An 11,075-nucleotide genomic window follows, 5' to 3' on the forward strand; every position below is an offset into this window, starting at 1 on the left:
AATAGTATCTGTTCCACAGTCATGACATTGAATTTCTTCATCAACCTTCAACAATATGTAGTTCTTAAGGTTTTAGAAGGGAGGCAAAAGAGTGTTTTCAGATGTTTGAAAAATAATTGTTTTAAGAAGAATGCTTAGCAAATGAATTTTTACTTTGGTTGTGCATATCTTGAGGAAGTTCAGAAATTTCAACTTAAATAGTGGATGTGAAGTTCATCCTGAAATTCAGTTTTAGGTGGGTATTATGCTCTCTTGAATTTCCTTTTTTAAAGGACTGGTGGCATAGAGATACACTGCTTAACCAGTGCATTTCAGAGACTGTGTGGACCCAGCAGGCAAGGTTGTTGATAAATACTCCCATCTTCTTACTTCCGCTTTCCTATGGTTATTCAAGGCCATTGTCATCATTTCTAATTGTCAGAAATAATGGATGGAGAGGAAGATGACATTAATACTATATTCTTTATTAAAATATCAGAATAATTATTTGATGGAGATAGAGTAACTTAAATGCCACGTATGTTTTCAAGATTTTATATACATGCTTACTATTATATAATCATTTTTGTTAATGGGAATAATTTAAGGTTACTGGGTAAATACCAAGTGACAAGGGTACTTTAAAAAGTTTGTGGAAAAATAGAATTAAAAGATAATACAAATCTTTCTATGAACTTTTTGATGTAACTTTGCACTGATTAATTATTTTATGCAGTTAACAATATTATAGACAAGTAGCTGAAATCCATGTATTGTGTACTAAAAATCCCTTAAGGGTTATGATACCATTAGAGTATAATCTTTTACCTATGTAACTAAATTTCACCAATACTTCAACATTTTCAGATGGTTTAATTTTATAGATTCATGATTGTTATATTTATCTAGTATAATTTTAAAATGTAGATAATTTACTAAAATGTAATTGGTAATTTTAAGTAACCTCTAGTTTAGGCAATTTGGTCTATATGTTCTCTATTTCTCCTAACAATCTAAGATTGAAGAAAACTGCAGAAGATTACATCCATTCATGAAGAAAAACCCAAGCTGGAAAATTAACAGCACAGCTGGAAAGGCTAATGAACTTAGCATTTCAAAATGCTTGTAGAGGCTCAAAATCTATCCCTAGATCCCAGAGGTGGCTGTTTTTGACATATTCAACCCAATCATGAAACTTCAGAACCATTTAAATATCACGCTGGTAAAAAGGCTTGTTCATACTGCAACCTTCACAATTTTTCTCACGATTGTCTTTCACCACCGTCATTTGCTTCTGACAAAGTGCCATTTCTTATATTCTCTTTTAAAAGACAAGTTGCTAATTGACCGTCAACGTAGCTGGCCCCAGCTAGAACTCTGTTATTGAATACCTATGGTGGGAGTGAAAACAAAAATACTGATGGATACCCATGTTATGCCTACAATTAGCAGAGTAAACATCTTAATAGGCATAGAAGACACAAACAGATGTTCTAATTGCATGTCTGTGAGAAACTGATGTTTACTAGTTCCACTCTGGCTTGGCCTTTGAGACCTCAGGAAGTTTTCCTCCCAGTGGGGATTTGAGTGATTTATTGATTTCAGTACAATGAATATTACAGAAACTAGCAGGATTTTGGGGAGGTTAAATACATCCTTACAAAGGTTAGCATTAATTCATGCTTGAAGGGGATGTCTATTCTACTTTAACCAGAGGTAGCGATGGTCACATTTGCCACATTCCTGCCTAAGTGGGAGGAAAAGTAACGGAAGGGACTTTCTAATAGAAAATGCAGAAATAAAACATTGGCACAGAATTTTTTTCTTTCTTTTTCTTTTTTCTTTACTTTCTTTCTTCCTTTCTATCTCTCTCTCTCTCTTTTTTCTTCTCCTTGAGCTGAACAAAAACAAGAGAGGTATGAATAAGAGCAAACTCCTAAAAATTCCTGGTTGAAACACTGAGTAGCCTTCATTAAAACTGTAAAGATATATTTGAACTTGTAATTTGTATTTGAGACACTCAGAACCAAACAAAACAATAAGACTTGCAAACTTAAAGGCTCTTAAAAAGTGCTTAAGAAATGCTTAATTTACCACTCATCTTCTGTATTGAATTTCCAGGTCTATTCTGTTGTAATTATTTGGCTGTTTTTTACCAGAAAGAGTCTGAAAATAATTGATGAGTACTTTGTACTCTTATGCTTGCTTTCTTCTTAGTCCTGCTGATGAATATTGATAAACTGATATGTTCTCATTGGTGTTAATAATGATAGCCAGTACTCATCCAAAATTTACTCCATGCCAAGTAACTTATAAGTATCTCAAATTATCTCATTCAAAGAATGCTATGACATAAGATGAATAAGTATGAAATTATTGAGAGACTGTTATTTTGTAATAAATGCAGATAGCATTTTTTCTTAGCTGTTTTTTTAAGTTGTGCTCAGTTATTGGTTATTTGTAGAAAAATTTGGCTAGTTTTTTTCTTCTTGGGATAAAAAAAAAAAGTAGATAAGAATTTTGTGGTGGGCCAGGCCTCTGGCTTGCGTATTTTATGGCTCTAGACAAGTACTGTCTAGCAAAGTAGCTACTGTCCACATATGGCTGTTGGGTACTTGAAGCGTGGCTGGTCTGAATTGAAGACTTAGGATGCAGAAAATAATTTAAAATACTGCTCTAATATTTTTTTATATTGATTACATATGGAAATGGTAATATTTTGAATATATTGGGTTAAATAAAATGTATCATTAGTATTAATTTTACCTGCTTGCTTTTACTTTTTAAAATGTGGCTGCTAGAGAGTTTATATGTTAATAATCAGATGACTTATTTGTTGGGCAATGTACAATTGCACAAACCTTGGGATCAAATTGGACACTGCCAACTTAATTTCCTATTCCACACTGATTTTCACATGGAACTTGCTTTTTATTATGGCAACCACAAAAATTCAGCTTCACAAGTATGTGCCATCATCAAAAAATGTAGCATGATCTATCATTGAAATCTTGAGTTTGCATGGTGTCCAGTACATGTCAAAGTTCACTGGGGTTCTCTGGTATGTATTAGCACACAGTCTGGATCTCATACACCATCAGTAACTTGACAAGTTCTAGTTTTGTATATATGCCATGTCTCAGTAGAATTATAAATTCAACAGTATTAGAAAACTTATGTAATATGCCTTTCCAGTCTTTCATCTATTAATTCAGTTAGCAATTTAGATTTCATACCTAAAATGTGCAAAACATTCAGTGCTGGGTGCTGGTAATATGGAGGTGAGGAACACAGACAAATCCCTGTCTCATGGAGTTTTCATTCTATTAAACAGAAACAAAGAAATAGATAAAAACCCCAGCTAAACAAGTCAACAAGGTAACTGCACATCATGATGGGAGACAGTGATGCCACAGAGCATTGCTGGGGCAGGCTGGAGAATGGCCTCTTAGGTGGGGTGGCTAGAGCAGGCCTCTCTGAAGTGACATTTGAACAGACATGTAACACTGGCATTAGCCAACCTGGAAAAGAATATGGAAAAAACATTCTGAAGAAGCAACATCGAAGACCTTAAGAATGGAAATAACTCGGGGTGTTTGAACAGCAGAAAGGATACTGTTGCGGCTGAGTAAGGGGAAGGCTGATGTGACAAGCTGAAGGAGTTGACAGGAGCCAGACGAAGCAAGTCTTTGTATGCTACAGTCATCAGTTTTAATTTTATTTTCCAAAAGCCGGGCTTAACCTAGCAAGCATGAGGCTTTGCATATAACAGGCACCAAGTAAATATTTGCTGAATTAATGTAGATAGGCAAGTGATGGGTGCCTAAAATGGGTAAAGGATCCAGCTTTAAAGATAAGACTTTAAAAACCTGGGACACAAAGAACTTCATCTAGTCAGTCAGGTCCAGAATATACCCAAGCCAGGATTTTTTTGGCCCACTCCATTCAAATGTCAGAATTATTTTTCTAGTTCTAAATGTTTCCTGCTTTCAGGCTGCCTTTCTTGTCTATCACAAAGTACTCCCTCTTTGACCTTCAATTTCTATTCCAGACTTGAATTAAAGTTATCATTCCTGGCCATCCAAGCAGTGTGCCCCTTTTGCTTTCTAGTTTCTACCAAACTAAAACCATTTCTTTTTTTATATTCACTTCAACCTACTGAGTTCTCAAGTAGATTTGATCTTTTATGCTTTCACAAATACACTTGTTTTATTCCAGGGAAAACAAATGACTGATTATTTAGTTCGTGATTAGTCGAGTTTTAGATATTTGAGTTAGTGGGGCATAGGAGGCTTTATATGGGGACCAGCCAAGACTGAAATCCTATTATTCGGGGAATTACCTTGATTCATTGGTAGCTTCCAGGTTGTAGTGGATTGAATTGTCCCCCCAAAACTCATTGAAGCTTGAATTGTGTCCCCCAAGTTTTGTGTATTAGAAACTTAGCCCCCATTGTGATTGTTACGAGGGTGGGAGATCCTATTATGGTAATTGAAAGGTGGAGCCTTGAAGAGGTCATTGGATTGTAGGACCACGCTGTAGAGAATGGATTAATAATGGTGGTCAGGGGTGTGGTTGTGAGGGCTTTAAAAGAAGAGGAGAGTCTGTCTCCCTCTCTCTCTCTGCTTCTACCGTCTTGCATTGTGAGGCCCCTGAATCACTGTCACCACCAGCAGATGGACTTTGGATTTCCCAGCCTCAGAAACTATAAGCAATAAATTTCGTTTTCTTTATAAATCACCTAGTTCCACGTGTTTTCTTATAAGCAACAAAAATGGACTAATACACAGGTACACTACCAGGCAGGTCATCCAGAGCTCAAGAAACAGAAAGAATGACAGAACGAACAAAGATGCTTGAATTGCAAAGTTTATTAAATAAATTGTAAAGGTACAGCCATAGCAAGGAAAGAAAACTGAGTGAATTGATGCAGCTGGGATAAGAGCAAGTGGCACAGAAGGCAAATTTGAGGTTTATGCATGTTTCCGTGCTCGGGCCTCCCCTGCTGACAGTCTGGTTACAAGGATCAGAGTGGAGGTGCGGTAGCCAGCACAACGGCCCCTGAAAGATATTCTCGTTCTAATGCTCAGAACCTGCAAGTGTGTTGTCTTACATGGCAAAAGGATTTTACAGCTGTGATTAAGTTAAGGACCTTGAAGTGGGAAGATTATCCTGGATTATCCAGGTGGACCCAATCTAATCATAAATCCTTAAAAATTGGAGAACATTTCCTGGCTGCAATCAGAGAGGAATGGGAGGATGCACGGAGAGTCAAAAAGATGGGATGTTGCTGAGTTTGAAGATGAAGGATGGAGGCCACGAGCTAAGAAACGTGGGCAGCTTCTAGAAGCTAGAAAAGGCAAGGGAACAGATTCTCCCCTCAAGAAAGAAATGCAGCCCAGCTGACACTTTAATTTTTGCCCAGTGGAATTCATATCAGATTTCTAACCTACAATACTGTAAGATAATAAATTGATGCTCTTTTAAACCAGTAAGTGTGTCGTAATTTGTTATGGCAGCAGTAGGAAAGTACTCCAGGAAGTGAAGCAAGGGGGCTGGGCAGGCGAGACATGCCTTAAGCCAACACACCCTTGCTCTGTCAGAGTCATGGGAGCGGGGATGCAGCCACGGCTGCAGCTGGTTGTGCAGTTGTAGCTTTGTCTGCACTTTGCAAGCAGAGCACATCTGGGGAACAAATTGGTGACTGTATCGAAGATACCATAGTTGTTAATTTGGGGTGACATGTGCTGTGCCTCATAAATATTTAACATTTGCTCAGTCTTTCATTTCTTACTATCTAAAAATAAAAACTCATTAAAAAAATCTATATTGAACACTGCAAATTCCATTTATTCAACCTATTTTTGACATGCTTTACGGACTTAGTCTCTGACATTATTGCTATAATCTGAACATTTTATGTCCCCCCCACCCCACTCCAATTCATATATTGAAATTATTATCCCCAAGATAATAGTATTACGAGGTTGGGCCTTTGGGAGGTGATTAGGTCATGGAAGAGAAATCCTCATGAGTGGGATTAGTACCCTTATATAAGAGGCCACTTTGCCCCTTCCACCATGTGAGAATGCGGTAAGAAGGCACTATATATGAACCAGAATGTAAGCCTTTGCGGGACACTGAATCTTCCAATGCCTTGATCTTGAACTTTCCAACCTCCAGAACTGTGAGAAATAATTTTTTTCTATTTATAAACTACCCAGTTTACGGTGTTTTCTTGTAGCAGCCCAAACAGGCTATTAATTTTACCCATTCCATTTTTCCCCTGATTTGTATGATAGACACATACAACAAACATATTAAGAACCCCACATGGATGCCTATTATGAAAAAAACAGAAGATAACAAAGATTGGTGAGGATGAGTGGAAAAGGGAGCCTCGGCACATGTTAGTGGGAATGTAAGTTTGTACATTGAGGAATCATATACTATGATAATTGGAAGAGAAGTGAAGACAATTTAAGAACTGTGTTTGGCTTTTGTTTCAAGTTTTGAATATTGAAAAAATCACTTGATCATTATGTTTTAAAAATAGTAACAGATCAAGGATGCTGTTGTCTACTTAATTAGTTCAGAAAAATGTGGCTTTTGATAAAATTTCGAACTAAAATTTAGAGACCAGGCTACTTTGGCTGTTTTCACCAACGTCACTAATAAGTGATGGGTTTATCTTTGCCTTTGCTCATTTTAGAGTTGTTTGCAGTGGTTGAAGATGGTCTGACAGATGATGTTATTTCCTAATATAGAAAATCAGTTAATGTTCTCTTTAATCACAATATTTGAATTATATATGTGAAGCCAGGTTTCTTGTTTGAGGAATCTGTGGTTAGTGTAAAGTACAGCCATTTCTTAAGGGTTGAGAGTCATTTTGTGTTAGCTGAATTTAGTTCATTGATTCCATATTTTCATTTAGAAGTTCTTTTTTCCCCTCAATTTGTATTTGAGGAATGAGAAGGAATTATTACTATTTAGTTATCTTAGTAAGGTTTTTAATGTCTAATACAGCACTCAGTGTATATATTAGTCTCTCCTCAACTACATAAGAACTATTAAATAAGTCAATTTTTTTTGAAAGTCAGTTTCTACCCAGTAGTATTTTTAAAGAATTGATCAGTGGCAAATGCAATAAAATTATTTTCTTTGGACTGTAAAAATTCAGTTAGACCATTCAATTTCATAGTAAGAAAGAAGTTTTTAGGCAAATGTTGTAACTGAACTGGATAAGTATGAATTTGATTCCAATTTACTAGGACTAGCCAAGTGGCCACTATTTGCTAGTCTGTTACAATGAAAGCATAATGTTCAGTTTTCTGTTTATGTTGTCAAGAGGTTGTAATTTCCTCAGAGATCAGTCCTTGGACAATTAAATAAAGGCCATTTTATAATTAGCCCATGAAGGTATTAAAATTGTCTTATGGTCCGTTAGTTACACTTTGACGTTGCCAACCTCTATTAAATAAATCAAGGTTTAGGCGGCAGGAAAGGAAGAACATTGCAACTGAGAATTAAAAAGATGAAGAAAAGTCATAAATGCTTCTTTAATAATGGTAGTAACATAAAATCTGATTTTTAAATGTCATTTAAGCTTCTTATTAAGAGATGGTATAGGAAATAGACAGGAATAGATTGAATTTAAACCCATGGTAAATTAGCCGTGCAGCATGTGCATACACACACACTCCAAACAAAAACACCTATTGCCAAACACAGTGCAAATATCTCTACATCATTATTAAGTCAGAGACTAGATAAAGCCTTTTTGGGGTCTGAGAGCCTTTGTATAAGGCCTCAAATTTAGAAATCTAAATCTAAGGTTTATAGCTAGCTCCTTCATTTTAAAAACAGTCAGAAAGCTGAATCTTGCCTAGAGCAAGTGTAGCTCAAACCGAGCTGAGTACAATTCAGCATAAGTGGCTGCAGATGTGGCTCTTTCCTTGCGAACAGTGAGGACCATTGCCAGCAGTCCCATGGCTTCCTCCTCTCACCTTGCTTTGGTAGGAAGGGGCAGGTAGGAACCAGTGGGGGTTCTGGAGCCTAAGCCGAGGAGTGAAAAAGGAGAGAAACCAAGTCATAGACCTCCTATACTCTACTGTCCCTTGCAGCCATTCTATGCTGCTTGTCCAAGTTGTACGGACCAATTCATCTTAAATCATTTTCTCACCCCTGCTGTCTTCCTGTTACACACAGCACTGAGTTCTTTTCCTGAGGGAAACTCCAAGATTATCTTTATCCTTTTCCAAAAATATCTCCAATTACTCTTTATGTTGTACTGAATTGATTTAAATGATTATATTCACTTCTGGCATTTAAGGCTCTCTGCAATAATACTTTTTTTCCCTAAATTCCAGTCTTTGTGCCCTGAAGTGTGCTCTTTAGTCTTTTAGGTATATGAAAGGAGTGAGTTGGTCAGAAACTCCTCAACTAACATGAATGAATTAGAATCATCAGTGATGTGGCACAAGTGTAAGGTTATGTAAAAATAAATTTCCATTCAAGATTTTAGTGCATTTGCATATGGTATTATTAATATCAATTATATAACATGTTACTTCAATTTACTAGTTGTGCTTGTTTCACATGTATAGTGCAGAGTTCTCTATTTTGACTGTCCATCATCATTGCTAGACTTATGGGAAAACTTCCAGGAGATCCACTGTAATTGCAGAGCACGTAACTGTTGAGTCCTGTTTCTTCCTTCCATGTTACATAGTCACATGATGTCTTTAAAATCCAAGGGCCATGACAGCCTTGACTCTCTAGGGACAGCTAGAATCTACTCTCCATCAAGAGGAGGTATGGTTGGCCAGAACAAAACTGCCAGAAGTTTATGTCTTCTGAAAAAGCCCTGAAGTGGCTAAATGGGAACTTATCTGGCCAGATAAAAGGCAACTTTCAGAATTTAAACTCCTCATGTTGTCAAATTACCACTCTATGCTGTGTGGCCTTGAGCAATCTCTGACTCTCAGTTCCCATTTTTGAAAAAGTAAAATAAAAACCAGGATGAAGGGACAGTTCAAATCAGTATTTGGATAATGAACTGAAAAGAACTTTGTCCATAATTATTTTGGGAGAACTAGTCTAAGTAAAATCTAGGGAATGAGAAGTAGTGTAGGGTAAAGGAATCTGTACTTTGGCATATATAAAGACAGATGATTGAGCCCTCACTAAAAAAGCTCTATAAAAAAGACATTTTATGTAGGTTTACAAATGCCTTGTAATCATTTAATTCTAGCTGAATGGTTTCATAGTTTGGAAGAAGTGACATGGAAAATTTAGTAACAACCAAAAGTTAAGGATGGATGTTATAAAAGTAGTTTTTGCTTCGAAACTATAAATACTAATTCTCTCATTCTGAAAAGATTTCGAAGATAACATTTAAATGTCATCTATCTGATGAGGACTAATTGATAAATAATGCATTAATGCAAATACTTATACTTTTCATAAAGATAACAGATAAAAGACAAGCTTCTGTTTTGACATGTCTATTAGGTGTTTAGCCTCATATCACTTTATTTATTTTTTAACTAGCTGATCCTCCAGCAGAAATGTAATTGTTTAGAACCCATTAGGTATTTTTTATTATACCAGGTGTTGTGAAGGATACAGGAATATTTAAACCATAAAAAATGAAGTATAGTAAAAATGGCATCTGAACTGCAGTTCCTTGAAAAACAGGGCCTGTGGTGAAACTTAAGTGCTAATGTTTTCTTGTAGGAATATAAACCTGAAGGAAGAAAGGCGGAGGGCAAAATGTATATGAGGCAGAGATGGAAAATAAGTCAATACGGAACGTTGCATTACTGTGCTGGCCAGAGCTTGACAAGAAAAAACTGCATGAACAGGGAGCAGCCATATGGGACATTGTGTACAGATGCGCGGGAAGGTGGACCTGAGACAAGTCATTTGCCAGCTCCTCCCTGTCTTTTCCTCTTTCCCCTCTATCCATCTCCTTCGTTCTCCTTTTAATGCCTTGCACTTCCAGGTTTGCTTTCCTGTCCTTTTGTGCAGCCCCTAGATCACTTGGCATCTTCATGGGTCCCTTAGGGTACCGCTTACGTATTGGGGGTTGGTTGTTCAGCTCCAACTGTCCAGGTGCAAAGGAGGCCATGCTTCTGGAAGATGTGGTGATGCTGGGGTGGGATGTCCAGGGCTTCCAACTGTGGGAAAGGAGAGCAAGTGGCAGAGGCAAGGAAGAGGCAGATGACAACGAGCAAATTTGGCAGGTGCATCAACTGGGCCAGTACAAATAGTATTTATAATTTGGCAATCTTTAAAAACAGTGCCTTGGGTTTAAAAAAGTGCACCGGCCCTTTTGGAACTGTCTTTGAACCTTTATTTTAAGAAAGAGGAGGAAACAAACATTGAATACATGCCTGTACTATGCCAGGACATTTTTTTTTTTTGAAGAAAGTGGAAATAAACACTGGATATACAAGATTGGCAGTGCAGGGTAAGACAAATTCAAAAAGAAACAAAGAAACTTGAAAAGAAAGCACAAAGGGTCATATGTATAGAATACAAAAATGAATTTAATCATTTAAATAAAGATTTGTTTAAATGGCTAGCCAGATAAAATAATTTATGTCTCATATTTCACAGTTCTGGTGTCAAGAAAAGATCTTCTGTTATTACTTCCATAATCACTCTTATGAAATACAAAACCAACCAAAAATAAATTTCTAGTTTTCAAGCATTGTAGTGAACAGAAATAGCTACTAGCCTTTGTTAAGGTTTCTAATTTATTTATATACTTCTCTGCATCATAGAAAACATTTTGGATATTTTCTCATTGTTCTTTAAGGAATAGAAAAGCATTGACAGATTTTTAAAAAATTTATTACTTCAAAATGCCATCTAAGAGGGCATTTGGAGAAAAAGATTTAGAGACCTAGGCAATGTTACAAGTACATTTTAATAAAAATTATCTAAAATCATAGACATAAGAGAAATCATAAGGTCCATCCTTTTGTTCTAGGCCTAATTTCGTCTTCCCAGAAAATTTTGCATTCTATCCTGTTAGGTAGTACTCTTTCAAGGCTAATACACTGTTTAATATTGAAAAATGTAGCAAA

The 11,075-nt window shown here is 36.4% G+C and overlaps 1 pseudogene; it reads right to left on the reverse strand.

Annotated features, from left to right (window-relative positions):
- Window positions 1-10,111, reverse strand: part of LOC134385782 (large ribosomal subunit protein mL42-like) — a 117,945-nt pseudogene extending 107,834 nt beyond the window's left edge.
- Between the last annotated feature and the right edge of the window lie 964 nt (window positions 10,112-11,075).

Source organism: Cynocephalus volans, chromosome 9, assembly GCF_027409185.1.
Source record: "Cynocephalus volans isolate mCynVol1 chromosome 9, mCynVol1.pri, whole genome shotgun sequence".
Taxonomy (NCBI): Eukaryota; Metazoa; Chordata; class Mammalia; order Dermoptera; family Cynocephalidae; genus Cynocephalus; species Cynocephalus volans.